Below are 27846 nucleotides of genomic sequence, written 5' to 3'. Positions count from 1 at the left end.
ATGGCAAATTTGCGGAGCTGGACCTGGAACCAATACCATGCTGGATCAGAATGGAGAGGGTCTCGCCATGAGACTCTTACCCGCGAAACACGATACTCGCACAGCTGAGTAAATGGAAGTAAGAGCAAACAAACAACAAACAAATGAAAAACATGCCAAAACATGCAAGGGACTGGACCCGGCCATTCAAGATGCAGCACAGCCGCATTTAGGGAGCGCCAACATCGGTCGAACATACCAGCAGAAACTAACACATTTACACGGATGTCGTACTGGACAGCAAAGCCCTGGACATTCAGCAAGGATCAGCACCTGGCTCAAGTGACGATACCCTGGTCATGCTTTGCCTCGATGCTGGGCCTTCCTGACGGGTGCCAGACGTCTGTCTTCCTCAAGCCCGGAAGGCCGGATTACATACAAAGGGAAAGAAAGCAAATGCCTCTCATCAGGATGCCGACTGAAAACCGGAGTGGCCATGGGCAAACCCAGCAGCCTGGGCCTGGCGCTGGGGTTCAGCCTGAAAGACCGTCTGGGCGGAAACCGGTGAGAAGCAGGTCTGGCATCGCAAGGTCAGCCACACAAGCGAGAGAAACTCGCCGGAAAGCCACGTGCAGGTGGGCGGGAACGTGCGGAGGGGGCCTGATAACAGCAGTTTCATTACACGACCCCCGTTCACTGCCAGATTGGCTTCCTAATAAATTTCCCTGAGGCGTGCTTGATGTATGTGTTTAATATTAAGCGCCTCTTATCCGCATGTCACTCAGTGGACAAAGGGGCGACAGCAGCAGAATGATTATTTTACACATTCCTCCATCATTTACATGGCCCTTCACGTTGCTCCCAGACAGCAGCGTGAAACACACCGCTAGCCAGAAGCGGCGACCTGCGCCGGCCTCTGATGCCTGAAGACTGCGAAGCATCAGAGATCATCCAGCACTTCAGCCCCTAATTATACTCATTACGCGTGTAGGGCTGCCACAAGAGCAGGAGCGTCACTGCTGATCTCCTGTAGGGTCTCCTGGACAGTCTGAAGCTAGGGTACAAGGAGGAGGATGACGAGGACCCAGTCGATGGCATTTTGGAGAGCAGAGAGCAGGCGTCTCTGGGGGAAAACGCCGTTCAGTTACGAGCCCTGCTGCCGGACCATTTACACTCACGTTTCGCGGACTGCATGACAGCTGTATTCCCCCCCTCCCATTAAATGCATCAGACACAAACACCAAGTCACAGCTGGGACTGCGCCCCATCTCTGTGTCCAACAGGGCACTCCCAGCGTACCAGGACAGCATTGCGAGCCTCACCACACAAGCTGCCTACCTCGTTAAGTTATGAAGGTGTCGTGTCTTTACAACCCAGAGGGGTCCGAGGACACACCAATAAAGCAGCCCTACATCCGGCAGTGAAGGTAATTTATGGAGCTTATACGGATTTACACGGATACAGACAGCCACACTGCCGGCTCAATCTCCCGCATGTTCCTGACCCCGCCGTGATTTTTTCCTGTATCTCGGCTACAAGACGTTCCCGAAGGGGAGGGACGGCGGCTAGATAACAAAGGTAACGGGATCGTTGTTTGACAGCATGAAGATATATGAACCTCGGGATGGCGGAGGGAACAGCGGAACGCATCGCAGGGCTGATTGATGCGAGCCGATGGCACGTTGTAAAAACACAGCGGATTAGCACTGCCCACCCCCTCCCACCAACCGGCAAGGACAGCATTCCACGTTATACTGCCAAAATATGCCATACGTCACATATGAATGAGACGCACTTCAGGAATTATTACCAGATGTATGCTTCTCATAAATATGAATTACTTTAAAACACAGAATTTTCATCTAAACTTTGAATGTACAACAGCTCATTCCTGACACGGAGACTGACGGCTGGACACGCATCTTTCCTTATTGAAGAAAGCAGGTTGGAAAGGATTATTACATTTATTAATTAAAAAGTTTTCATGAATGTTAGGGATACACTTGGACAAAGTATTTGCCCCACATAAAGGCATCACCTGCTAAAGTGTGAAATGTTCACGGTGTGTTACACAAGACTGCACGTACACTGACCAGCTGTGCACACGTGTGTGTGTGCACGTGTGCGAGTGTTTGCTCTGGAGAAACGATCACGCGATATGGGGGGGGTGGGTTACCATTAGGGAAAAGTTAGAGAGTGACAACATTTCCTGAACACTAATATGCTAATGGAGTGCCCCCCCTAAAATATGAAAGTCAGCAGTGCTGTCAGGACATGGAAAGGGCGACCAAAGGGTAAAAAGTTGACTTTTCCCCGGATATGTTAACACCCAAATGCTGTCAGCACTTCGAGAAGCAGCAAGATAATCCCAGGCTGGCAGTGGAGCTCTCCGTCCGGGAGGAATAGAGATGCAGGCCCATTTGTTATGAGGAGAAACACAAACACAGCCCTGCACTTTACTAATGAAACGTTTAAAAATAAATATATGTAAAAATAAGTAAAAGGTTGTGTTGAAAGTGGAGCTGAGGCGGGGTGGGGGCCGATGTGCTCGACACCCCCACGTGGCTCGTTTCCAGGTGTTGTGCGCCGTTCCTGAGAGAGTGCCTTGTCAGGAAAGTCGCTCTTTACGCGGCTCCTCGGGGGCTGGACGCGCCGGCTAGGAAAAGCCGCGAGGCAAATGAGAGCGGCGTGGCTCTGGGGAGGCGCCCCCTGCAGGTCAGACACAGGTCACAAGCCTGTTTTTAGAGCCTCACTTTAATACTTTAAAACACTGGAGTGCATGAATTAGGCTAGTGTCGTTATCTCCCCCCCAAAAATATATGACATATAAACGAGATCTACTCCTTCATGACCTCTGGCTGACCTCTGTCACTAGATGTGTCTGACCGCCATGGAACATCTCCGCCTTCCCCCTCCAAACTTGATGGTGTGCCACCATCCGACCGATCTGTAACCAGCACCCCCAGCTGACTAATTAAATAAGTGCAGTGATAACAACCCCCACCTGACAGACTCTCGCAGGCCACAAACCCCGGACACGTTCTGTTCACAGGCTGCCATTGCGCAATCGACCTAGGGTTCACGGTGGATCGATGCTGCTCATGGCCAATGGCACTCTAGGAGAAGATGAAGATTGCTTATCCCCCATCTCACATCATGGATCTCTGATCTCCATGGGTTACTGAGACCAGGATCACGTGACCAACCTGAGCACAGGCACCGCTCAAGTGGGGAGGCCACATCGCCTCCGAAATCGCCATTTGTCACAGCCTGTTACACAGGGCACAGACAGAGTTGAGCCCCCCCCCCCCCCCCATGGCCAATAGAAACGCCCGGTTGCTATGCGAGGAGAGGAAGATGGTGCCACTGGACCTCCCGGGGCAGGTCGCAGTGCAACGACAGCAGCGATTTCCAGCCTCAGCAGGAGGGGGCGTCGCCGAGCACGGGGTAACACACAATTGGACTTGGAAGATGGGGGAATCAGCCCCCACACCCGCACAGAGGTGTACAATTGCCATCGGCCTTTCACCCACAGCCCCTTTCAACAGCACATCACTCTATTCTGCTCTCACCAGTCTGATTTCTGCAGAGCAGGCTCTAGGCTCAGGGTCCCCACCAGCGCCCCAGCTGCCCCATAATCACTCTCCTATTTATCATCACCATTTAATGTTCTCCCTATGATGATAAACTGAACGCAACACAATCCTAAAAGACATAAGAAAACTACATCTGGGAATGTCATTCTATAGAGAGACATGGCAAAGTCTTCCCATAACACAAAGGGAACCATCTACAGCCCAGCTCATCCAGAAGCTTCCTTTCTGAAGGGAGGCCGGAGATCGATGTAATAATTACCAATCCGACCCTCTCGGATGACTGGCACGTGGCGTGGCGGCCGCATGCTGCGGCCAACAGTGAGGCGCTTTGCTTTAGGTGATGCATACTTCTGGGCAAGTCTGAGAACTGCCGGGCAGCCATAAAAGACAGCCTGGGACTCCAGAGCCATAAAAGCAATTACAGCTTCTAGACACTGTAAAAGTATAACTTTAATTGCCATTAATTGCGTTGAGGTGACTGGTTCTAAATGTCTAATGCTATTTCTGTCAGAGAGGGCGATTTATTCAAAGCTATTATCCCCAGAAGCTGAAAATGGGGAATCTATAGACTGTTTCTGGACCCTGAGAGACTTCAGACTGTAAATATACAGTATAGGGGCTACATGGCGGCACAGGAGATTTTACTGTTTATTCTAACTTGACTGAAAACTCGGGGCGGCATGGTGGTGCAGTGGTTAGCACTGTTGCCTCACACCTCCAGGACCCTGGTTCGAGTCTCCGCCTGGGTCACATGTGTGTGGAGTTTGCATGTTCTCCCCATGTCGTCGTGGGGTTTCCTCTGGGTACTCCGTTTTCTCCCCACAGTCCCAAAACATGCTGAGGCTAATTGGACTTGCTAAATTGCCCATTTGCTTCCGGGATAGGCTCCGGACCCCCCGCGACCCGGTAGGATAAGCGGTTTGGAAAATGGATGGATGGATGGACTAAAAACTCTTTTCTGCTCAGGAAGCACAATGTAATCGGAGTTTGCAGCAAAGACTTTCGCTTTAAGCTCTATATTAAGCTCAAGCCAACATTAACGATGGCATTGTTTGGGATGAAGCTCTTCTGTGCTATGCCTCTCCCTCGGCTGTCCTCACAGTCCCACCAGAAACTGTCCCCAGGGACTGTTAGCCACGTCTTCCCGAATGTCCATGTGAATGGCAGAGGTGTTTAAAGCAGAGCCACACGGACCCTCCCCGGGCCACGATCCTGCCCACGTCCCTGCCAGTGCATGTACACACAAAGCCGATGCGAGGCATCTCCGGAGGGGCGGGCTGATCTGCGCCTCCACGCGCACGGCTCCCTGCGGCTGGCCGTCGTCCGGCAGGGAGCGTACGATTACAGAGAAAACAGGCCAGAGTCACGCGGCGAGCACGGAGGAATGCGCTGACTGTGCGCGAAGCCCGTGGCGAGGCGCAGATGTGGGTACGCCTTACGACAAATTAAACTGCTCAGGAAGTGGAGGCTGTGAGCAGAGGCTCCGCCCAGGCGGGCCCCGTCGCCGAGCCCGTCCCGCCGCGTCGCAGCCGTTCACTTGGAAGCCAAGCCTTCCGCGCGCCTCGGAAACGCCGCGGCCTGCCGCGAGGCCTTACGGAGGGATGCGCATCGGCAGCTAATTGTGCTACGGGACAGAATGGCGCCGGACGGGCTCACAGGAGCTGAGCAAGGAGAGAAGAACCTTCAAGAAACTCCAGAGAAGCCTGCACGAGCCGATGGGCGTTATTCCATTTCCGTAGCCAGAATGACACAGAACACACCAACTTATATTTTATGTGTGGAGGCCTGGGCTAGACAACAGAGAGAGCAGACGTCTCAAAAGAAACACACACACACACACACACATGCTGAAGCTAGGAAGAACAGAACAAGGCCTGGATCTCCACGCAGTCCAAAGCATTACAGAAAGAGTTCTAACAGTAAACATTGTCATACCTGTTGGGGTCTATCCCTCTGCTCTCTGTCCATCGGATGAAACTGTTCAGTGGGTTGGCATCAGAGACATCTACAGCTCCTTTAAACAGCAGAGATATGGGGGGGGGGACAGGAGAAAGACACCAATTAAAACATTCATTTCCATGAACACGACGCGCACACAGCCTCTGAGCCGGGTGGGATTCTCACTGGAGCACGCAGTTTGATGATTTTGGCAACCGCGTCCTGCCTGTGGGGGGCAGAATCCCAGAGGGTGGACATAACTCTTGTGGAACATGGGGGGTGGCGGGGGGCGTATTCTGCAGAAAACAGATGTTTGCTGTTTAGGACGGAGGAGATAATCTCCATCGGATCACATACATCAGCCTCCATAAGAACATCTTTATAACCGTGCCCGGAGAAATCAAGAAGATAAGAGGATGAGAACATAAGAAATTTACAAACAAGAGGCGGCCATTCGGCCCATCAAGCTCGTTTGGGGAGAACTTAACTAATAGCTTAAAAGATGCCGGAAGGGCCTGGGTGCAGCCTTACCCTCATGTGCTAATAGGAGGTGGGGCTCTCCACAGCCCAGGCTCCTAATCTTGAATTGTTAATGCTGTGGCAAGACTGTTTTCTGCCTCCTCGTGGAAGGGGCATCTCTGGTTGTTTCTCAATATCAAGAACGCAAAGCAACTGATGTATCCTTGATATTTGGGATAGGGCAAGAACCACATCCAGAGATCCTTACCCTCCTCTGTACTTCTGTTCTGAAGTACTTTAACCGGCCTTTAACCGACCAGTAGAAGAAGACGTAAAATGGGTACACGAGAACACAAGTGCGGACAAGTATGTATGCTGAGAAACACCCTCCGTGTCCAAGGGCTGGAGCCCCTTGGATGATGCCGTCTCCAGGACACGACACGTTGTGGAGGGTTTCATCTACTCCCCTGTGATGCCTCCCGGGGTGGTTCCAGCTTATCTGGGCTGTGTCCCGAATCGCATGGGCGCTGGGGGGGGGACAAGCATGTGAACATCGCAGGTCCCCTGAGCGTGTTGGCGGATGACAGACCCACCTCCCCCCACGTGTGTCCCACCTAGGATATCCTCCTGTTTTACTGCTGAAATGTATTCCATGATCCCCTGGACAGGGGTGGAGATGACAGCCAGGAAGCAGGGCCGAAAACAATGCGGCATGCGCATGGGCTCTGCTCGCAGGACAGGCCGCACTGCGGCTCTCGCTCTCCAAAAGAAGAGGAAAAAGACAAAGAAGACAAAGAAACACCCAACTCTATAAATTAGTAAAATGCAAGGAAAATGTGAGTTTGCTTTGGAGAGAAGTTAACTAACTAATTAAATAAGAAATAAAGTCACGGGTGGCAGCGGTGGGGGTGCCCTGACGTCTGCATGAAGATGGAGTGCAGTGAAAATATGCCAACCTTTCAGGTGAGGATATTGCACTTCGCATATTATCTTGGCTAATGTTCCGTTTTCATGCTGATGTTTATGGTCTGTACTTGGACCTGTGATTATCACCACCGGAGCCCTGTGCCTGGGAAGGAGCAGGAGGAGGGAGAGGGGAAGGAGGAAACGCAGCGCCGGAGCTGGGCAGTCCTTTAACGGCGAGGCCCCACAAGGAGCCATGAAGGGCGCTACCACAAATGACCAGCGCTGGGTGGGGCAGCAGTGTAACCAAGCTGTTTGGGAAGAAACAGCAGGATTTTACCTGGAAGCTGGGGCACAGGTTGTGGGGTCACCAGGAGCTCCGGTCCTGGCAGTCTGCATCAAAGCTTGCTACTGCTCTTAAAGATGATTTGGGATGGAAAGGCAAACGAGAGCAACGTGTCACTGGGGATGGGTGCCCTGCATACAGCGATAATAACCCGATCCATTAGGACGCTGTCCTAGAAGGAGCCTCCTAGTTAAGAACAAAGCTGAAACCAAAGGACTGCCGTGGCCCTGAGCAGATAAGCAGTTAGAAGTTGGATGGATAGTTGGACAGATAGATGGCTGGATGAAGGGATGGATGAATGGATCAAACCAAAGGATGGTTTTGCAGGGATGTCCTGACTAACCTGGTTTTTGATGACTGGAACTATAATCATCACCTCATGCCGCCTGAACATGACTAATGTGCATCCAGAGTGATTAATTTATACACTTAGAAATATAAAAATGATCAAAACACATGAACAGATTGGGCATATGAATGCATGTCAGTTTGCTGACAGGCTAGAAATTTAACTACCAAGAGTGAAAGAGGGTTATACGTATAACAAGTAACGAAATAAATCCTTTCACTAACATGAGTCTTTCACAGACAGCGATTAAAATATTTATGAATGTATTCAAGTGCTCCTTTTTAACCTTCCCCTGACCCCATTTAAGCGTCAGATGCCTTTTAGAATGTTTTGGAGGTCAGGATGAAGAAAACAGATTTAAACGATGATGACAGCTGGCCCCCATCATGCCGCCACCCGCCCCAGCACAGCCTCCTTCGGTGCGGGTTAAATCGCTCGGAGACCTTGCAGGCAGGAGCCCAGGAGCACACCACGCCGCGTGACACAGCGACCAGACCGAACAGAGCGGCCGGGCAGAAAACACCAGCCAGAGAATAAAGTCGTCGTGCGCATTTACACCTGGTTTCTTCTCAGAAATACATGTCACAGGATACACTGGATGTGACTGGATGTGACTGGATGTGGAAGGACAGAGAAAAGTGCCGGAAAACAGCACGTGAAAGTGAATGCAGGGGCCCACATTTCCACTTCTGCGGTCTCTCTTGTTTGGTCGTAAGACAAAGAGCGTGCAGGCGGTTTTATTCACTGAAAATATCACACTTTTCACATTCAAAGGGAATTCGGTGCCACGAAACACAAAAACACAATTACTCTGAGAAGCAATATGCTAATATCTGTTGTTTATGAATGCCGGGAGGGTGGGGTGCGAGGCCGACGTGGAGGATGGCCGTTCCGTACCAATGCTCGCACGTAGGAGGTTGAGGCGCGAGGACACCAACGCCAGCAGAAGAATTCAAAACGACTCTCCGGGATTTAATTCCCTTTTCTTTAATAAATGACGGCCATTCAGAAGCGGAGCTGATATCCATCTTAAGCACATGCGCATCTATATCGCCTCAGAAGTTCCCTGGAATTTCTTATCGCACATCGCACTCCCCGAGAACATGTCCACGGAGGTCTGCGCAGACGTTTGCCGAGGCCGTGCAGTTAACCTTCGCAGGCCCTTCCAAACGGGGGCATGTTTCACACACACAGAAGGCGAGGGACATGTCAGTGCATCAGAGCCGCCCCCTGCACATGTCTCACTAGAGTGCCCCACGAAGGGATGACCGGCGTGGGTGCAGCAGCAGGGTGACAGGTGGCCGAAAGCCCACGCGGGAACATTAAGATCAGGCAGAGATTAGAACACGGAGGACAAAGACGGGCGGATTCCTACCACAGCAACCCGCAAGCTTTTCCTGCAAGCTATCAACTTGCACCAAAAACTACAATTAAATCTTGGTGATTAGAGCCAGAACACTAACAGTGGCACACACTGGTGACAAGTGCTCCAAAAAAAAACTGCACCACCTGTCAAATCGCATCCATTAAGATGCCCCAGAAAATACCAGTGTTCTTTCCACTGAAGCCCCCCCGGGCAGCTAGCCCGTGATCATGGCGGCGGTCAGCACACAGCTCCGCAGCCCAGAACAGAACCGCTGCGCTCTGGCCCCTGACGGCAGCAGTGTGGCTCTGGTCGGCACAGAGCTCAGAGGGTTTTGACTCCAGGTGCCCCGGAAAGGTGCCGCCTTTTTCGGAACGCTGGCCGAACGCCGAAGGCCCGAGACCCCAGGCTTTTAATAATGGATCGCGGACGGCGGAGTGCGCTTCCAGGCTGGGCCGGCGGGAATGCGGGGATGAGGACAGGAACGTGACAGGCCGCTGGCCTGAGGCTGTCTTTTGTTGTTTTGGAGTACAGCTGTCTGTCAGGCCCGTGCTCGCACCTCGCAGCCGGCCGCGCCGCACGCACTCCCCAGCTCATGAAACATGCATGCGGGCCGCTGCCTCTCTCTCAATCCCCATCTTCACAGTGATCATTTCATTCGCTTCCAAATGGCTACGGTTAATTCATAAACATTCCTGTTCAGGTTTGACACCTTTCGGTTGTTTTAGTAACTAAAAATGCATTTTTGTGGATGTAGAAGGAGCAGAGATGTTTGCGGCATTAAGCCCTGCTGTTGAACCCTTGAGCGAGCAATGAATTTTTTATCGAATTGCTTCGGCAAAACATCCAAACAGACGGCTTTAAATCGGCACAGAAAAAAAAAGAATTAGGCTGCAATGTTGTTCTGGGTGTCCAAGCTTAACGTGATGATCAATATTAAAAGGCTGCCAGTAAAAGCTATTATTGAGGAGGTGTCCTGTTCACCTGGGAGGACGCAACCAGAGGTGATTCCTGCCATCCTGTACCTGTTCCTGATACACAGTCGCCTGTCTCTACTGCTGAGACATCCTAAGAATAAATCCGCCTTGAGTCTGATGGTTCTAGCACCAGTGCCAGGTATCCATCATGCTGCCTGTTCAGACACTCCTTTCCAAGATCCATGCGACATAGGCGGCCCTCCGGCAGCCCAGGTGTTGGGCAAACCGCCATGTGGCAAAGACACTAGACTAGCCTCACCCTCATTATTCAGGCAGGGCTCCAAGCGGGGGCTCACCCCCACCCCCCAATCCTCCCAAGTGACATGCTGAGCAGCCTGAGAGGCTGAGGAGTGACTCTTTAGCACGGCGCAAGCATGACCTCTGCCAGGCAGGACACACCCAGCCTACTGGGAGCTTAAGGTCTTCATGAGGGCGTGGGGGGGGGCAAAAGGACGATCAGTGTGCGGGTAAACAGCACATGGTGGCACTTTGGGAGGACATCTCGGCATATCTGACGAGGACCATCCTCACTGGGCCTGGAGGGCCACTCGTAGCCTTGTCAGGACGGAGCCGTACTTGGGCACATGAAGCCCCTGGTACAGAAAGTAGTGAAAGGGAGGAACTCAATATAACGACCGTCGAAATTATGCATCTTCACTTTAGCCTGACACACCCCCCCCCCCCCCACCTCCAAGCTATGATCAACCCACAACGAAATGTAACATTTCCCAGGTGCTGCGAGGCACCGGTGATGAGGTGGGGGGCTGAAACGCGTGATGGCGGCGGAGCCCCGGCCTGGCGCCGAGGTGGGGGTGGGGGATGGGGTGGGCACATGTCAGTCGCGTCCCGAGGAGATATCCTGGGCAGTTTAATAGCTGAAAAGTGCCACGGAGGAGCTCTTAAAGCTGATTCTCTTCAATTATGCAGCAGAGTTTTTGACCCGGTGCTGAGATCTCTCCTCTCCTGAATAATGAAGGAGGCAGCTTGATTGACTTGGGTTTCCCCACACTCAATTTCAGAGACACGCCGCCTCGTCGGGACAGTGCGGCGAGGCTGCTGGCTGCAGCCCCCAAAGGCTTCTCCTAAACCCATATATTATATATACACCGCATGTATAAACTTTTATAGTTCAGCGTTTTTAGATAAGCTAAATTTTTAAGCATGCCACTGAACAGAAATGAAAGGGCCATAAATCCAAATGGAAAAAAAGAAAATATTAAGAAGAATGACACTTTGTGGGAATGATATTGATACAGATGACGCAGCGCTGAATGACATTAGGCTGGTACACTCAGCAAATCCGCAACAACGAAACATTTTTATATTTAAACTCTCTACTTTTTAAGTAATGATGTGAGAATGCAATGCAGTTCATAATTTTCCTTAAATTTACTGAAGAATACTGAAGAAACAAAATGGACCAATACAGAGTACCGTGCTAAAGTCTTGGGCAGTCAAAGGAAAAGGCTCATTATCTGGGCTGCAAGTGTATGTTTGCTCGGGGAACAGAGAAGGCAATTTAACATCAAAACATATGCAAATTAAAAGTAACACAATAAAAAAGTCAACAAGAATGTCTTCTGTTCTCCAAAGGTTACTGACAGCTTCTGGTTGGAGAGCTAGATGAGCACCGCTTCAGTTCCCAAACCCCCTCTTCGGGGCGCCCCAGCCATTCCAAGTATTTGTAAAATTTCACCGCCAGTTCACTTTATTCATTTATTAAATTAGTTTAAAAAGTCAATAAGGTATTGATTAGCTATACAAGATGTGCTCCTGGTCGAGTGAAAAAAAAAAAATCATGAATGTGTTGGACAGTCGCTGCGAGTGCTGGGGTGACTTTAGGGGAGGTTTTGAAACTACAAAGCTGACATACTTTGACAGACACAATATCATACTTTAAGACCAACATGAATATCCTTTAAACATTGTTAACTCTGACTGCCTGAGGTTTTTGCACAATACTGTATATAAATATAAAAAATTATTACTCTAACAATTATATAGTATTTTTATTTCTATAAATTAGTAACAACAATAATGAGAATAGCAATGACAGTATATTGGCTATGATTCCATATTCCATAGCAATTAATAACAGGCACGGCTACCAAATTTTCTCCGGTAAAAAACACCAGGTTAACCAAGTGACCCAGGCGGAGCGGGCACCCCGAGGGGAGGCAGTGATTCCCGGCTGGCTGCGCCGAGCTTCGGGGGGAGGAGCGGGACCTCACATGCCACCAGCCACACAGGTGGGCTTCACCACCTGCCTATTTTTAGCTGCTTGTGAGCCTCCTCCAAGACCCCAACCTTTGATTACTGACAAGTCTCACATTTACGTGGCGTAAACGCTGCTCTCCCAGGGCCAGGTGAGCAAACGCTGTGCGCTGATTTATAGGGCCATTCCCCTTGTGATTTATCGGTCGGCTGCCTCGCGGGCCCTCGCCCATAATCGCAGGCAGTGGCATTAATTGGGTCAATTGGCTTATTTTCATTTAAAAGACTTTGCAGCAACAAAATCCAGTGACCTACATGATTGCGTTCTCAGGTGTGCCAGCCTTCAGAGGGATAAGCTAGTTATAAAGATCAAGCCAGGTGAGTGGGACTTGCAGGAAGGAAGCCGGCGACTTAGTGAAGGAACCCACAGTAATACCTTACTCACTGCCAGCTGCGGGTCTGAGGGAGCTTCACAGAAAGCACTAGGGCATGGACCCAGAAAACGGCCTGCAGCACGGAATGAGAACCTCCTGGGCACATCAAACAAAACATGCATGAACAGAGACACACACAAGATACTTGGAGAGGTGTAGGTACTAGAATCGTCACCTGTCCCATCGGTAAAACTGGATGCGATTTTGCCATTTTTTCTTACTTATTGTGAAATACAATTTAATATTAGAATAATATTAGGGGGGGGGGGGGGCTTGCCTTATTTCTTCAGACTGAAAGTGGGAACATTAGCAAGTAAACAAAATACATAATAGACATATACACACACATGAAAAGACAGGGTGGGGCAGAATATTTTTATTAATAATAATTCAGAAGGGAGTGCATGGAAGCCGAGATGCAGACCAGACCATTTAAAAAGGCATCTCACTCTCAGGTCATTCTCAGCGGTGGGGGGCTATGGTCTCCGGATTTATCTCCTGGCATTTTCTCCTTCTTATTCATTTTTTAAAATGTGAGACACGTGTATAAAGAGCCCCCCCCCCCAACACGTGTGCAGGCGTGTGAGCCTCCGTTTCCATGTGGGTTCACCTTATACTATACACATGACAGCCCACACCTATCCCCAGCCCCCACCTCAGATAGGATCCAGGGCCCAGGAGATGCAACATACAGCTGAACCTCTGATAAGATTGTTGTTGGGGCTACGAACTCTCGACATTGATTCAAAATAAATTGAGACTGATGATCAGTCGATGACAATTCCCATGATCATTAAGCCTTGAGTGATTCATCAAGGTAACGATATCCGTGGCCCTAATGTCACATTCATCCCATTCGAGGGGAGCAGAGTGCATGCTGGGACTTTTAAAAGGATTGATTACACACTTTCCGCATTTGCCTCGGCCCCTAAGTGTGGGATAATCAGGTATTTAGCGGAGGAAAAACGGAAGGCAGAAGGGGGGAAACGGGAGGGAAAACATCATTTCTTGGGTAAAAGTTTGCTTCTCTGCAGCTTTTATGTAAGACGCTATATCGGCAGAAAATGGTTTTTCAGAATTGCATTTTCCTCCTAACCGCCCCCCAGCACAGCGGGGGATGCTTTCAGCCAGAAGATTCTTTCCAGATTTTCCCAAACTCACATGGCAACGATGGTTTGGCTGTCGCGACTAACTAATGATTCATTTGGATGAAAACTAAAGACATATGATGAAAATGGTCAAAGTCTGGGTGTGTGTTTGTGTGTGTGTGTGAGAGAGAGAGAGATCAAATGTCTCCACAATGTGATAAAAACCTGTTATTTCCCCACAAGAGAAAATGCTCTCTTAAAGAAATCTGTGACTGCAATCAAAAACCTAAAAATGGCAAAAGACTTATATTTGTTTGGCTACATATGCTATATGGTTAAGGTTAGGGCTGGATTAGGGTTAAGGTCGTCATTGCCGGATTAGAGTTTTGCCCATAGAAATTAATGGACGGCTCCCACAATATTAATACAGATGTGTATGTGTGTGTGTAGAAATATACACTGAAATATTTGCAGCGTTATACAAATATTTGTTGAAATTTTTGGTAAAAAAAATTCTAAGTATGCAGGAAATGCAAAGCGAAGGGAAGCGCTTTCTCTGAGAGGCTATTAGACTACAGGATAACTTGGCTCTCCCTCATTTCAGACGACAGTCCTCATGTAATCGACAGTAGGGCTCACAATTAAGCAGCGTAATCTGAAAGTGTCATTTACAAACTCGCAACGCGATATGCAACCACAGTAAAACCACCATCCTTGGAATGTAATTATCCAGCTTGCTTAGAATTATAATTATGAAACTGGCATAATGGGGAAACACCTCTGCCTGTCATTGCCTCTAATTGTATTTATAAGTAGCATGCTTGTGCTGAGACAGGCAGAAGCTGTTGCATTAAAATAACACAGGAAAGGGCAATGTGCAAACACCCAAAGGGGCAACTTCGTCTGTCTCTATCAGGGCCTCCCCTGTGTCGGCAGCTGAGCATTTTCGGGTATTTATCAAGGGAGACCCTTCTCTCTGCACCCTGGAGCTGAGGATCGCAGCACAAAAAAGCCAAGAGCAACAGGATAACACTTATAACATTTTTCGGTCTTTCTCTGAATTCCTTAAATGTCACCTGGTGTTGTGTCTGGTGTAAAACAGAGCGATCAGATGTTGCCCTCCCTGACCACGTACTGTAGTATGCCAGCCAAAGGTGCACACTGGAAACACACATTCAGTTCAGCTGTTTGAACCATTTAAACAATCTACTCTTATAGATATCCAGTCTCCACCAAAAACTGGAAATAAGCCACTGCTGTGCTGATTGTGCCGCTACTGACTGGATAAGTTGATCATTTCACATTTGACCACAATCTGCAGGAAGTTCATTCTCCTGACACTCCCTTGAGCATGTCTGCTGAATGTCCAGGAGCTGCTCCTTTGCCCCAGTGTGAGCTTCGCTTTGCTCCCTCCGGTCCCAAATTTCATCACAGAAGTGCACACTTTCTCAAAGCAGCGTGAATGGCGTGTCCCACCCCGCCAGGCTTCTCCCTGCTCTGAAGCATGGCGATTTGTGTGTTAACACCCCACCACTACTGGAAGCACTTAAATCCCAGTTTCCCCATTTACTGGGTCAGAGTGGGGACTGATAGAAATGGTGCACATAGCACACACTGGCCCTCTCTTACAGGCACACGTACATAGACACCAGGTCCACTCAGAATCCGGGGACGAGGTGTGAGCTGATTTCAGGGCACGTCCTGCACTCCCACCGAAAGGATCTCACGCTCTTTCCCTTAAATGACACTTGTCACGTGGTCAAGGGTGATGAGCACAACAGGCCAAAAGGTTTATTAAAACATGCAGAAATGCTATGTAGAGCTCGACTCCTCACATAAGGGGCTCATATCATTACCCTCGTTTACGAAGAGCTAATAGGATCCAGATTTATGCAAAGGTGTGAGCTGATAAAACAGCATAAACCAGTCATCAGATTCTCAGTCACTTCACACGCACGCTAAGACACATGTTTTTGGGGAACAGAGTCACAAGATATCTTTCAGTTTATGTTTTTAATTACATTTTTGCTGTAAAAACAACAGGGAGAATCAAAGCGAAGGAAACGAGGGCTGCCTGCCACCGGGTTTTCAAGAAGGGAAGCGGAACAGAGCACGGTCCGGCCCGAGGACGACGCCGACCTGACTCCGGAAGCAATGGGGAGTCAGAAAGCTGCGCAGCTGTCCTCAGGGTCACCCGCTAACTAGTGTGACACAAAGACCGTAACACAAGGAGCAGCTGGCAAAGGGCCACGGATCTCGCTGTGCCATTTCTCTGACCATCAGTGCGCAGTCTGAGGTCTTTCATAAGCACAAAGCACCTTTGCTTTATTACACATCTTGTTCTCTTTGATGCCTCAGATCCAGCTTGTTTCATTTGCAAACATGTGTTTTAGATGGATAAGGCAGGCTCATCGTAATGGCTGATCATACTGAATTTATATATTATTTGTATCAGGCAGGCACATCGGCTTCCACGCTCTCTAACGTCCAGGCCTTTTTAGCTGTTCTGGTGTCACTTGGCCACCATCTCATTGGCCTTTTGCATATACAAAACCTGAGACTTGTTTTCCTAATTGGGTCCTCATTTCATCTAGGAAAGCCACTTGACTCTGTACAACAGTGTGCTGCTGTTCACATAGGGACACATGGGTCCTGCCGGCCTGTCTGCAGCCGATCTTCAATATAAACCTGCTTTTACCGTGAGCTACACAGCAGCTCCTGGGTTCTGGGAACAGACATGCCTGTTCCTCCTTCTGGAGTCAAATGAATAACAGCACATCAGGAAACTACCATTTGGCCTATTACTTATACTGCACCAAAAAGGCACCACTGGGTGCAAAGGCCAGAAGCTCTGCTACTTTCATTTGCATGTCAAATTCTCCGCCCACCCTTCAGTTACCCACCTGCACACCTCACAGTTCATCAGCAACAGGCCTAACAGGTCACTGAAAGCATCCCACTGCTCAGAAAGCAAACGGAAGCAGCAGAAGAGGCCCCCACACAGCCCATTCACAGGCTCAGGCTCAAGCTGGACATGACTAACCATTACAATCGTCAATTTTCTTAGCAAACGGCTGTTTGGAGGACCCCCCCCCCCCCCAACCCTGAAACTAAAACATCAAATAAAACAGGTCAGGTGACCGTTGACATCCAAGTATCACCTAAAGGATCCGTCACTGGATGGGTCCGTCACCAGATAGGTCTGTTGCGGAAATCCGCCAGATGTTTCCTGATATAATTTCTGTAGGAATCCAAGGACTCTGTAACCCTAACGGTTCTGCGTATGGCTTTCACAAGATCTATTTTGAGGTTTTAAGCTTGACTTCCAAACCATCATGCCTGTTGCGAGTCAGACTCCTTCCTTACAGTCTTTCACCCTCAGCATAGATGTTCCAAGCTACCATTTCAAGGTCGTAAACAGCTCAACATTAAAGTGAACATCTCATTTAGCCAAGATTCCCCCCAGTCTAATTCTCAACAGCTGCCTGCAAGATCAGCTCCCCAAGATATTTGTTTTGCTTGACTTTTGAGGGAAATACCTCCAGCAATTAAACACTGAGCTTAGGAGAGTGTGTAGAGAAAGCACCATTCTCAGCAAGCTTCACACGCATTTATACTCACTGTCTTTAAAAGATGCTTAAACCTTTACTATGAACTGTGAAAAGTTCAACCTGAAGAAATAAAAAATACAATGGCTTCATATGGGTGTAAAAAACACTTCGATGTTTTTCACCATTTACATTTACTGGTGCCTACGTACATTAAAAAACCTGCATGCAAAATCCAATGAACATTACTTTGATTTGGAATATCACCAAAACCAAAGATGACTACCTCTTCAATTTTTCATTAAGTAGAAGCTTTCTGTAAATTTCATGAGTGGGGGGTAACCCATAAAAAAGACATTAAGCCCCACCCACATTTGTAAGTCCCACACCATAATCGGTGGAGGGCAGTGGTTGTTATTCTGTCAACTTTACTTGGCAAGCACTTCATTACTAACGGCCCTATATGGACATGTTACCCAGAATGCATCTGCTCAGTGGGACCCCATACCATTGTTGTGCCACTGATCCACTAAGCCCTCCACCTCTGCCTTTCTTCTGTCAGCTTCTCCTTAAAGGGGGTGAGGGGTACCATGTGCCATTAAACGAAGGCTCCACCTCCACATCCCATTGGACTGCACCCCCGAGGTGGACGACCAAAAGCCCCCCCACCCCTAGTCAAACATCAACATCTAAAGTCAACAAGCTCCACAAAGCAGGAGGAAATCCCTTGGGGGGGACAGAGGAACTAAATTCCAGAAGATTCTACCAGAACCAAACACTAGGAGGTCCCCACACCCAGAGAGCACCTGCAGCACCATTACACAACTATACGCCATGTATCTCACTAAGTATAAAATTGTAAAATAATATTGTATACCATATGTCACACATTACACACAAAATATAATCTACACATTCCACGCGGGACAGGTGTATTAATAAACATGGTTTAAAAAATCAGTTTGTACCTAAACATTTAACAAATGTAATTGTCTTCTTTATATTAACGCAGTCTGACCAGCATCATGTGTCACTTTGCCTAATTATGTTTTATTTTACCTAATTAGGTTTCATTTCTCTTTTTGCTACCTGAGACCCATCTATTATTTCAAAGTATCACATATAAAATTTTCTAAGTGATTTACACTTAGAAACCCTGCAAAGTTCTTATACCGTAACATTCATTCAACCCAAATATAAATTTTGGTATTATTTATTAGGACTGACTGCAATATTTCACAATAAAGCAATAAAATTGTGCGATTTCCCTTGTCTAAAAGGAAAAGGGGATAATGTTAGCTATTGTGCACATGGTGGAGAGTGCAGATGACCCCCCATCTCCTTAAAGATAAATACAAGCAGCACTGAGCACATGGCAGCAAGGTGTCTCCCTTGGAAAGCTGTGAAGGACCCACAGTTGAGCCAATATCCGCACAGGGCACCAGAGAAAGCAGCCTCCTCACCGGGACACCTGCCTTTATGAGCCACAAGCCCCAGAACAGCGCGGCTTGCAGATGGAGAAGAGGAGCAGCCCCGATCTCAAGGCTCCACGGAGGCTTTACGGTACCAGGATAATTATATCTCTGAGACGTGCAGGATTAAGGGGGGCGTGTAATGGTGCTTAGCATCATTAGTAAGTGTACAAAACAGGAATTATAGCAATACAATAGCAAATTCCATTGAAGCAAGTGGCTACCTTGAGGAATATTTCATATTTTGTTCCATAGCTGGTACATTTTCGAGTACGTTAGCAACTCGTGAAACATTATGGTACATAGTCATAGCAAAGACAAGACTGATGAGCGGCTTTACCGCAGTCTGGCTGCTCATTAAAATGTAAAATGTTTTAATTCTGTAAAAATATTATATACAGTTAAAATAATTCAAAATAAAAGAAAACATACAAACATGAAAAAACAAATTACTGACAACTGAGAATTAGTAACAGCGTTTTATACTTTATGTTAGGATATCACGATCGGGGTCTCCAACACACATCTCGCTATAGCATGTCAAAACATGCCCGTCATTTTTATACATAAAAGTGATCAACGGTAAAATGACAAAAGGACAATGTAATAAGGAATATTACATCTGTTTGACATTCAAAAGCCGCCTGGATTTCCCCCTCAATTCCTGTTGCTCCTTCTTTAAAAATGTAATTTAATTAAAATGGAATGGCTGCCTTCATTAAAATTGCTCACCGCATTGGAAATAAATATGACAAGGCCTTAAGAGACTGATCTCGGGGAGTAATTTATATGTTCCGTCTTCCTCCTAATGTCTGAGGAAGCGTACCTTTGTATTACCCTAATAGCAGCTCTGTGCTGCTTCGTGCGCTGCGCTCCAGAGCCGGACCCCCACCATTCCAAACCAACTCCCATACCAACTGGGTCAGACGCAAAAGTCACTGCGAAAAAGTAATATTTAAGGCAGAATCTACTGTATATACACAGGCAATTTACATAAGAACCATGTACATTAAATTAAGGAATAATTGTTTTCCTATACGCATTTTCTGGTAGTCTTCTTGATTATTTATTAAATTAATTATGAAAATTCCACAGCAAGTATTTTTAAGACTTTGAGCTAACCTATTAGTTGAGTTCTGCCCAAACGAGCTCGATGGACCGAATGGCCTTCTCTCCTTTGTAAATTTCTTATGTTCTTTTTTAAAAAAAGGTTGCTTCAAATGCTTTTTAGTTCGCATTTGTTCGGATCCCATCACGCGCACCGGCCACTGGCGGTTCGGGAGCTCTGGGGCCCCGGCAATACGCAACGCCCGTACAGGTGGTCCGCGGAAGGGGAGGCCAACACGCTACACTGGGAATTTATGGAGCGCCAGTCAGCCAGGTTACCGCCGCTACGGTGATGGAAACCGCTGATCCATGTAAAAATAATGATGATAATTATCGACGCATGGCGCTGAAAGGCTGGTAAAATGTGAGTCAGACGCAGCCCCTCTGTTCCCCGGCCCGCTCGGTGCGGAGGCTGAACGAGGCGGCGGCTGCGTCGCTTCCCCTCCCTGTGCGCAATATGGTTTGCGAGCCTGAACAAAGGGATGCTGGGCTCCGCTTCACACCCACGTCCGTTTTGAAGGAAAACAAAACGGGAGGGGGGAGGCAACATGACGCCACCGCTTAATAAACGACTTTGAGAATGAAGGGATTTATTTTAAGACGGAGCCCATTTTTGAACCGGGAGTGGAGACGCACCGGGAGGCGCACTGCCTTCACTTTCCACCCGGCGCAGGAGGTACTCCGACGAGCGGCTGTGGGAGCAGACAGGCGGGCTTCCCGCTGTTCGGCTAACCGGTAATCAGCGCCTTCACCGGCTCTGAGAAACTTTCTCCCGGATGTGTCTTAATTTGCCTTAAGGTCTGGGCCTTTCGTTATAATTTATATATTTATTCATATTATTATTATTCATATTATTTTTTATTATTACCAACATTAATTATATTCATAATAATAATTATGAAAATAATCCTCTTTGTTGGAGTCTAGAACTAAACTCCCCAAGTGGGCTATATTACCGGAAAAAAAATCGGTGAAAAAGTGTCGTTGACCTTTTGATCATTAAAGTGCATATGAATTAATGTCATAATAAACCCTAACAAAGCTCACCCTGCTCTGTATCCTCTGTGTACAACCAATTGTTTTCACAATAACTGAATTGTATTAATTAACAAAAACACACACACATGCAAACACACAATGTGTGTCCAATTTAGCAATATATTAGTCTGAAAGCCTGGTAACCTTCATTCATTCACCTTTTTCCAAAGAGAAAATCCGCCATTTTAACCTTGAACACGGATGACATTTTTTCAGTTACTGAAAGAATAACCCACAATTTTATTCCCACTCACAATTTTAATCCCACTTATAAAATAACCTACAACTTTATTTCCATTCATAACATAAATAATTTAATAAAAGACACGTCTTTTGATAATATATACTGCCAATCCCTTTAAAATATTAACTGCATTTACCGAATACATGAAATATTTCAGAGGAACTTTCCCTTCCTGTTTGTACAGTGCAAGATGAGGAATTTTACCAGGACAATGTGATGCAGAGACTCTGGAATGAATTGAATTTTAGCTTTTGAAACAGTTCACAAATAAATCTGACAAGAATTCACGTGGATTATCTATGCAGCTTCTCTCAGCACAGTTATGGGACTTCCTGCTGGGAAACCCAATCTGGACCATGTCTCGCTCCCTTCAAAACAGCACCTATTTGTTGGATGTTGGTTTTTGTGTGTGGGGTGTAAATATTGTGTTACGCAAACACGCTGGGCAATGCCTTAGGGCAAACCATGCGTGTGCGGCCCCCACCCCCTTGTGGGTGCAGTAGCCGGACCGGGGACGGCCTTAGAAGCCACGTTCCTGAGGCCTCTTGGCGCGCACCTCAATTTAGCTTCCCAGTCATTAGAGGAGCTCCGACCTTGAGAAAGGGGCTGGCGGTGTGCAGGGACTCACACAGGTGTGGAGGGGGAGAGAATACTTGGGGGGGTTAAATGCCTAAAGCGCTGTGCCTGCCCCCTCTGTGGCCGCAATGGGTGAAGTGGCATTCCTCAGGTCAGACCGATTAATGTGTAGTGACTAACAAAGTTGGCTCGGCAGCCAGGTTGCCAGGGTGATTGCGTCTCCATGGCGGTGCGGCCTGTCCGGGTCCCCATTGTCTCCCATGATGCGAATCGCCGCTCCAGCGTAGCGTGGCTAGAAGCCCCCCTCAGGAAGCCTAACAAAAACAGCATTAGGAGGCTCCTGGTTCCTCTGAACACAGAAATTAACAGTGCAACGGTTTACCAAAGGGTGTCGATGCCGAGAAAACAAAGCGAAAATGTCAAATGTCGCTAATAGTTGGTAAAGTCAGAAAGTTCAGGCCTGCAAGTTTATAAACCAGCATGGGGCATACTTTTAAAACGCACATCAGAGTGTGTCTGGAATTTTCCCTTTTAATTCTGATTAAAAACAAGCCCTTAATGAAGCATGAACAGACTAATTGGTGCTGTCATCAAGGCGACAGGAGACAAAGCACTTGACATTTGGAACAAACTACGAAGGGGTGACATCAGAGAGAAGCACAAAAACGGGGGACATTTTGGGGACTTCCCCCTGCTGCTGGGCCAAGGGCGATCAGAGCTTGGTGAGAACATCTCCGAAGGAGGAGATGCCACAACTGCCAGCTGAGCGGTACCCGTGACCTATCACGAACTGAAGGCACGCGTCAGGTGCACGCTCTGCTGTGTTTATCACCTGTGTGTGTGGTTATAGATACAATAAGTGCTTTACAACATATAAATGCAATACGCACATGCATGGCATATTTCCGTTGTGTGGCACATGCGAGCAGAAGCTTTCTGCAGACTAATGAGGGAAGCACACTGAAACGTATCAGCATGATCACTAAACTCCATCAGATTACATCGTTATTATTCTGTCTAATGTTGAAAGCTACCCGAGTCCTCCACTGTTATCCAGTGTTATTTTCTAAGCAAACATAAGACCTCGGTACGTACATTTCTAAGGTACTCAGAACTTGGTGGAGTGGGGGTGGTGGTACTCCTGCGTTCTTCATTAACAAAACCATCCCTGCAGTTCCCTTCTAAGTGGCTTTCGGACACGGGCGGCAGAAAGGCTCTACTGCCTAATGGCACATCTGAAGAAGACATACTTCATTATTTCTTGTTTTCGCCACTTGCAGCGTGGAAAACATACGGTGCTTCCAGGACCCCATGCTGCAAGCTGACATTCTTCATATAGCCCACTTCAAATCCTATGCCTGACTTTCCCCGAGCCAAAGCTCTCCCTAAACAGCTCAATACGTTTCTTCGATATTAAGGATATAAATAAGTTACACATCCAGATTAATGGAACAAGGAGTTTGTTTTCTTCATCTAGTGATCAGACATTCAATTTAGGCTAAATTGTTAGACAATTTACCATTGTCTTGTGTAGATTAAGACGACACTGATTAACACTTATGAAAGTACATACTGTGCCATAGAAATATGCCCTACACTGGTTGAGCAGGAGAGCACTTCAATGTGGTAAGGATGGGGCCTGGCCCTACGCCTTCTGGTAGCTGAGCAGGTCTGCACATTGCATACACGGTAACCATCACAAGTGCCCCTCCTACTTTATGGGACAATGGGGACCTCAATGTGAGTGACACCCGTTTCATGCATGTGATCATGTGGGTTGTTTTTGGCTTAAACAGCTAAAACTCCACGCTGGTTTGCACATTAATCAGGTGCGGCTTTTCCCAGTAAGGAGATCGCCAGGAGTGAGAAAGCTCTTGATAAGCAGGATTTGACTGTCATGTTGAGCTCCACCTGCTTTTTTTGGCTGTTGTAAACTTTGCATGATTGTTGTGATAAAGTACATATTTACACATTGTGGGGTCTGATTTATAGTAATGTGCCGAACCTGAGGTCAAGGTGGTTTCTGCCCCAAATAAATGTAAATGTAAATTTCTTTCTGCTGGACACATAAGCAGGGCGGACAAGGGGCCCGCGAGCTGGCAGTTCTAGTCAAAATCTTTATTGTCAATCCTGCCGTATGTACAGGACTTACAGAGGATTGAAATTACGTTACTCTCAGACCCCACCGTCAGTGCACTAACAACGACAAGCAAGACAGACACACAAGACAGATGCAAGTTTGTCTTGTCTCCATGAACGTTGTCTCCATGAACGTTATGCAGAAGGGTGGGCTGGAACCAGTGGGCATCAGCTGGGAAGAAGTAAGTGGCATCTCCTTGTTCTTCAGCGGGAGATATGGTACACGTCTCACATCTGAATAAAGCACTGCCCTCACCTTCACAGAGGGACAGCCATCTAGGTGCCTCACTGATGAGACACCTGGCATCCTGCCGCTCCCAGTCAGCCTGGGCGCTATGTGACACGGCACGACATCCGGTAAGCAGGGAGCGATACGCGGAGCCCCACCAGCGAGATCCCCCCTCTCTCGTTAGAAATGCCTCCAAGACCTGATTAAATTGCTGTAAGTGGTCTTAATTAAGTGGACATTCCAAAACAGCGAGACGTGCTTTGCTCTTATTGGAATGTGGCCGTTCACGATCTCCTTATCCTGCAAGGCTCATTGCAGTTAATGGGAAAAGCTGGGGAAATGTTTTAACGCCTTATCTCACTCCCACACAGAAACAATACCCCCCCGGCCGGCATAGCAGGAGCAGACAGCCCAGGAGGGTGCGGGTAAAGACTGAATCGCACAGTCTACGCATGTGAAAACGGGAGACCTGCCTGAATCGGCAAGAACTGCCATGAAGTTATAGCAGCCAAAGCAAAGCAAGACCTGAGGTGGAGGCCGTTTTGAAGTTTCTACGCTGAGGGATAGACATTCCTCTCTTAAAAAAAACAAGCATTAGGGAGGCAGCTTCTTTGCTCTCCAAAAACTCTGAGATGATGTCACCCATTACAGACTGGGCCACTTCATTATTCAGTGATGAGACAGAAGGAACGAGCTCTCCATTGCACACACTATCTCCCATCTCAATCTGCTTGGAGAGGGTGGGGGAGGGAGTGAGTGAAATCTACCCCCTTCCCTAAATAAAATGTAATATTTCACGCTAGGTGATTATTTGTTGATCTTATTGAGGTTCACTGAGTCGCTCCTTAATCAGGGGCTACAGCGCAAATTATAAAATTAAATAAACCAGGGATTCTTACTGTAAGAGAGAAGACAGATACCCTGCTTTCTAACAAAAAGTCACATCTATAACATCAGCATCATTAAGGATATTGTGGACTATAGACACAGTCAGAAACAAGGCCTGCATCACACCACACAGTGTCGCCCGTCCAGGCCTGTGGCGCAGTGAAGTGTGCTGGACCCGTCTCCCCACATCACAACGAGTCCACCTGATTGAACAAATTACCCTGATTAAGTCCGCACCCGTCAGCCGGGAAGGAGGCCCCCACGGGCATGGAAATGGCACTCCACAGCGAGGCCCAACCGTGCCCTCGCACAGTCTGTTGCATTTGATCGCACTTGAGGCTCTGGTTATATTCCCTACAATGGCTCTTACCACTGCCTGGATGAGGCCCTGTTACGATGGCAGAGTGGTGCATTCTGGGATGGGTAATTTTAAACACTGGTTTTCAAATTTAATTGGAAGTTGTTTGTTCGGATGCGACGAAGAAGAATAGCGTGGGTTAATTTTTATCACTGAGGACTACTTTATCAGTACCTGCAGGCTTTAAGACCTTTTAACAGGTAGTACGTACTGACAATTTACGCCTGGCACGGCAGGTCGAAGGTCACACAGAACAGCCACCTTTGACCTGGACCTTCTTTCTACAGTCTCCATTAATTTCCTGTTTCAGGTATCAATCCAACAGAACAAGCGTCCCTGTGCGATGAGCATGGATCTGCTGTTACCCACGTCTGTCTCTCCGGCCCGGACAAGCTTTGCAAGACACGTTAGAGAATTCAACTCTATAAATCACAGCATCACTATAAAAATACAGTATGGATCTTAAAAGAATATAGCTTGCTTATGATCACTGTGTTTCTTTCTCTTACCATTTGCAAGTAAAAGTAAAAGCCGCATATGAGGACTGATGCACAGACTTAATGTATAATATAATGGAAAACCACTGTGACATTTGTACACAAAACACCATCACCACAGAGACCACCACCACCATCATCATCATCATCAGGCCCAGCTAATATCCCTTAATTCACTGCAGCTGAAATGTAATTTCAGCACAAATAAGACGGTAAAATAGCTCACATTTTAAAGTTTGCTGCTATAAATCATGCCAAAATGTATGACTTAATTGACCGTGGTAATTGGCTGATTGCTTGACAAAAAAGATAAAAAAAAACACACTGTATTACAGTATGTTAAAGTGAGATCGGCATCTACGTGTGACAGGATGACAAAGACTCAGGACGAAGTTGGACCCTGAAAATTGATGGAGCGCAATTAATGATGTATGCAAAATTAAACAGCCGTTCCGTTATTCAGAGAAAGGTCAAAGAAAGATGGTAATGATTTTTTAATGGAATTTTCAAAGGATCCTATTTACACTGTTTGGCTGTTATCAGTTATATTATGGGTATAGGTTCATGAAGCCTGTGCAGTCTTCATGAGGAATAAATGATGCTTTCGCTTTTTTTCTGTTGGTAAGGACCCGCTGTGTCATGCTCAATCAAACTCCAGAGATAAGACAGATGTTTTTCATATTCATGGTTTAATCTCAGGGAATCTAAAAAGCTTGTTATGCCTCAGATAGAGTTACACATTTCAGACAGAATCGCTGTTTTACACGTGTCATTGAAGGAATCACAGAAGTTGTACATAGGAACTGATGGCCATTTCGCAAAGCTGCTCGTATTACTGCAAATTAATGATCATTTTGTTTTAAGTAAATGCCTTAGAAGAGAAAAGAAATGGCTACGAACTCATAGTGCTGAATTAGATCCGATTAAGTGGAATTCAATTCCTACCAGCTAGGTGTGAGATTTTTCAGCAGTCCTGACTGTTCCTTTTCAAAGCCTATTTGTTTTACTGATGTAATTGCTTAGTCAGAAGAGTGCATCACCTGGCATTTAGATGTAAACCGGCCATTAATTGAAAGGCAAACCACAGACATGCAGAATTTCTCTCCCCCATTCTACAACACGGTACAGCCCTAGAATCATGTAGCCACTAAGTAAAATTGCAGGTCTGAACCCCCTGGTCAGTCAGCAAAATCTTCCAAGGGGGACCTATGCTGGACACCCCGTAAAATATATTCCTGGATATGGGCCTGCCTGTAATTGCTGAATTTGATTGGTAAAAGCTGACCTATTGACTCCAGAATGAATGTTTCACACTCCAGATGTATGGGATCAGGAATCCATCACCCCGAATGACCCACAGCATTCCTGCCAAAAAAAAAGAACACAATGCAGGAATAGCGACAGCGAAGGCGTGAAGTGCTACAAGCGTAGTTTCGGGGGCTGGTGATACACCAGGCGCCAGCTGTGTCCATCTTGGTGCCCGGAGGCCCCTCCCCCCGGTCCTTCAGCACCCAACGGCCGGGCCCCGTGATAAAGTGCTTCACCACACCCATATAATTGAAGGTGACACAGCGTCTGCGTGTTCAGCAGAGCATCTTAATAAGAGTTTCCTTCCGCTAATCTGTCCGTTATATCGGATTATCGCACATCGCCGAGGCCTTAACGCACCGAGCGGACTCCTTAAAAAGAGGAGGCAGAGGAGGAGTGCAAGAAAAAAAAACTAAGTTCCATTCAACGCCAACCATGCAGAAACACTCCAGCTGCTGTCCTTGGCGGGAGGTGCAGTTACTGCTACCTAGAGAGCTTCCCAGAAAATATTAAAATAATTAAAACAAACACATTTAGATAAATACAAGGATAAAGACACACGCTCCTTAGCAGACAAGGTGACCCAGAAGAGGCTGGGTCAGAGCATGCACACCTCCAAACAAACAGGCCCTGTGCTGCCACTTCTCGAGCGTACAGAGTGGCACTTTAGTTTTCCTCATCTATCCTTTCTATAATTAGAGGCTGTTTTTGGGTTAAAAGGGCTGAATGCAAAGAAACATTTTAAATGCTCCCGTCCCACATCTTCTGCCTCCCCCAGGTGATAAACTGCAGCCCC

The 27846-nt window shown here is 47.4% G+C and overlaps 1 protein-coding gene across 1 annotated transcript in view; it reads right to left on the bottom strand.

Annotated features, from left to right (window-relative positions):
• tenm3 (teneurin transmembrane protein 3) overlaps positions 1-27846 on the bottom strand; it is a 303357-nt gene that overhangs the window by 192966 nt on the left and 82545 nt on the right. Inside the window, exon 4 of the mRNA XM_048996054.1 lies at positions 5511-5589. The gene's annotated coding sequence lies outside the window, so the exon portion shown is untranslated. The remainder of the gene's footprint in view (positions 1-5510; positions 5590-27846) is intronic.

The sequence above is a fragment of the Brienomyrus brachyistius genome, chromosome 25 (genome assembly GCF_023856365.1).
Source record: "Brienomyrus brachyistius isolate T26 chromosome 25, BBRACH_0.4, whole genome shotgun sequence".
NCBI lineage: Eukaryota > Metazoa > Chordata > Actinopteri > Osteoglossiformes > Mormyridae > Brienomyrus > Brienomyrus brachyistius.
Note: the sequence above shows the minus strand (reverse complement) of the source record. Positions and strands in the feature narration are given on the sequence as shown.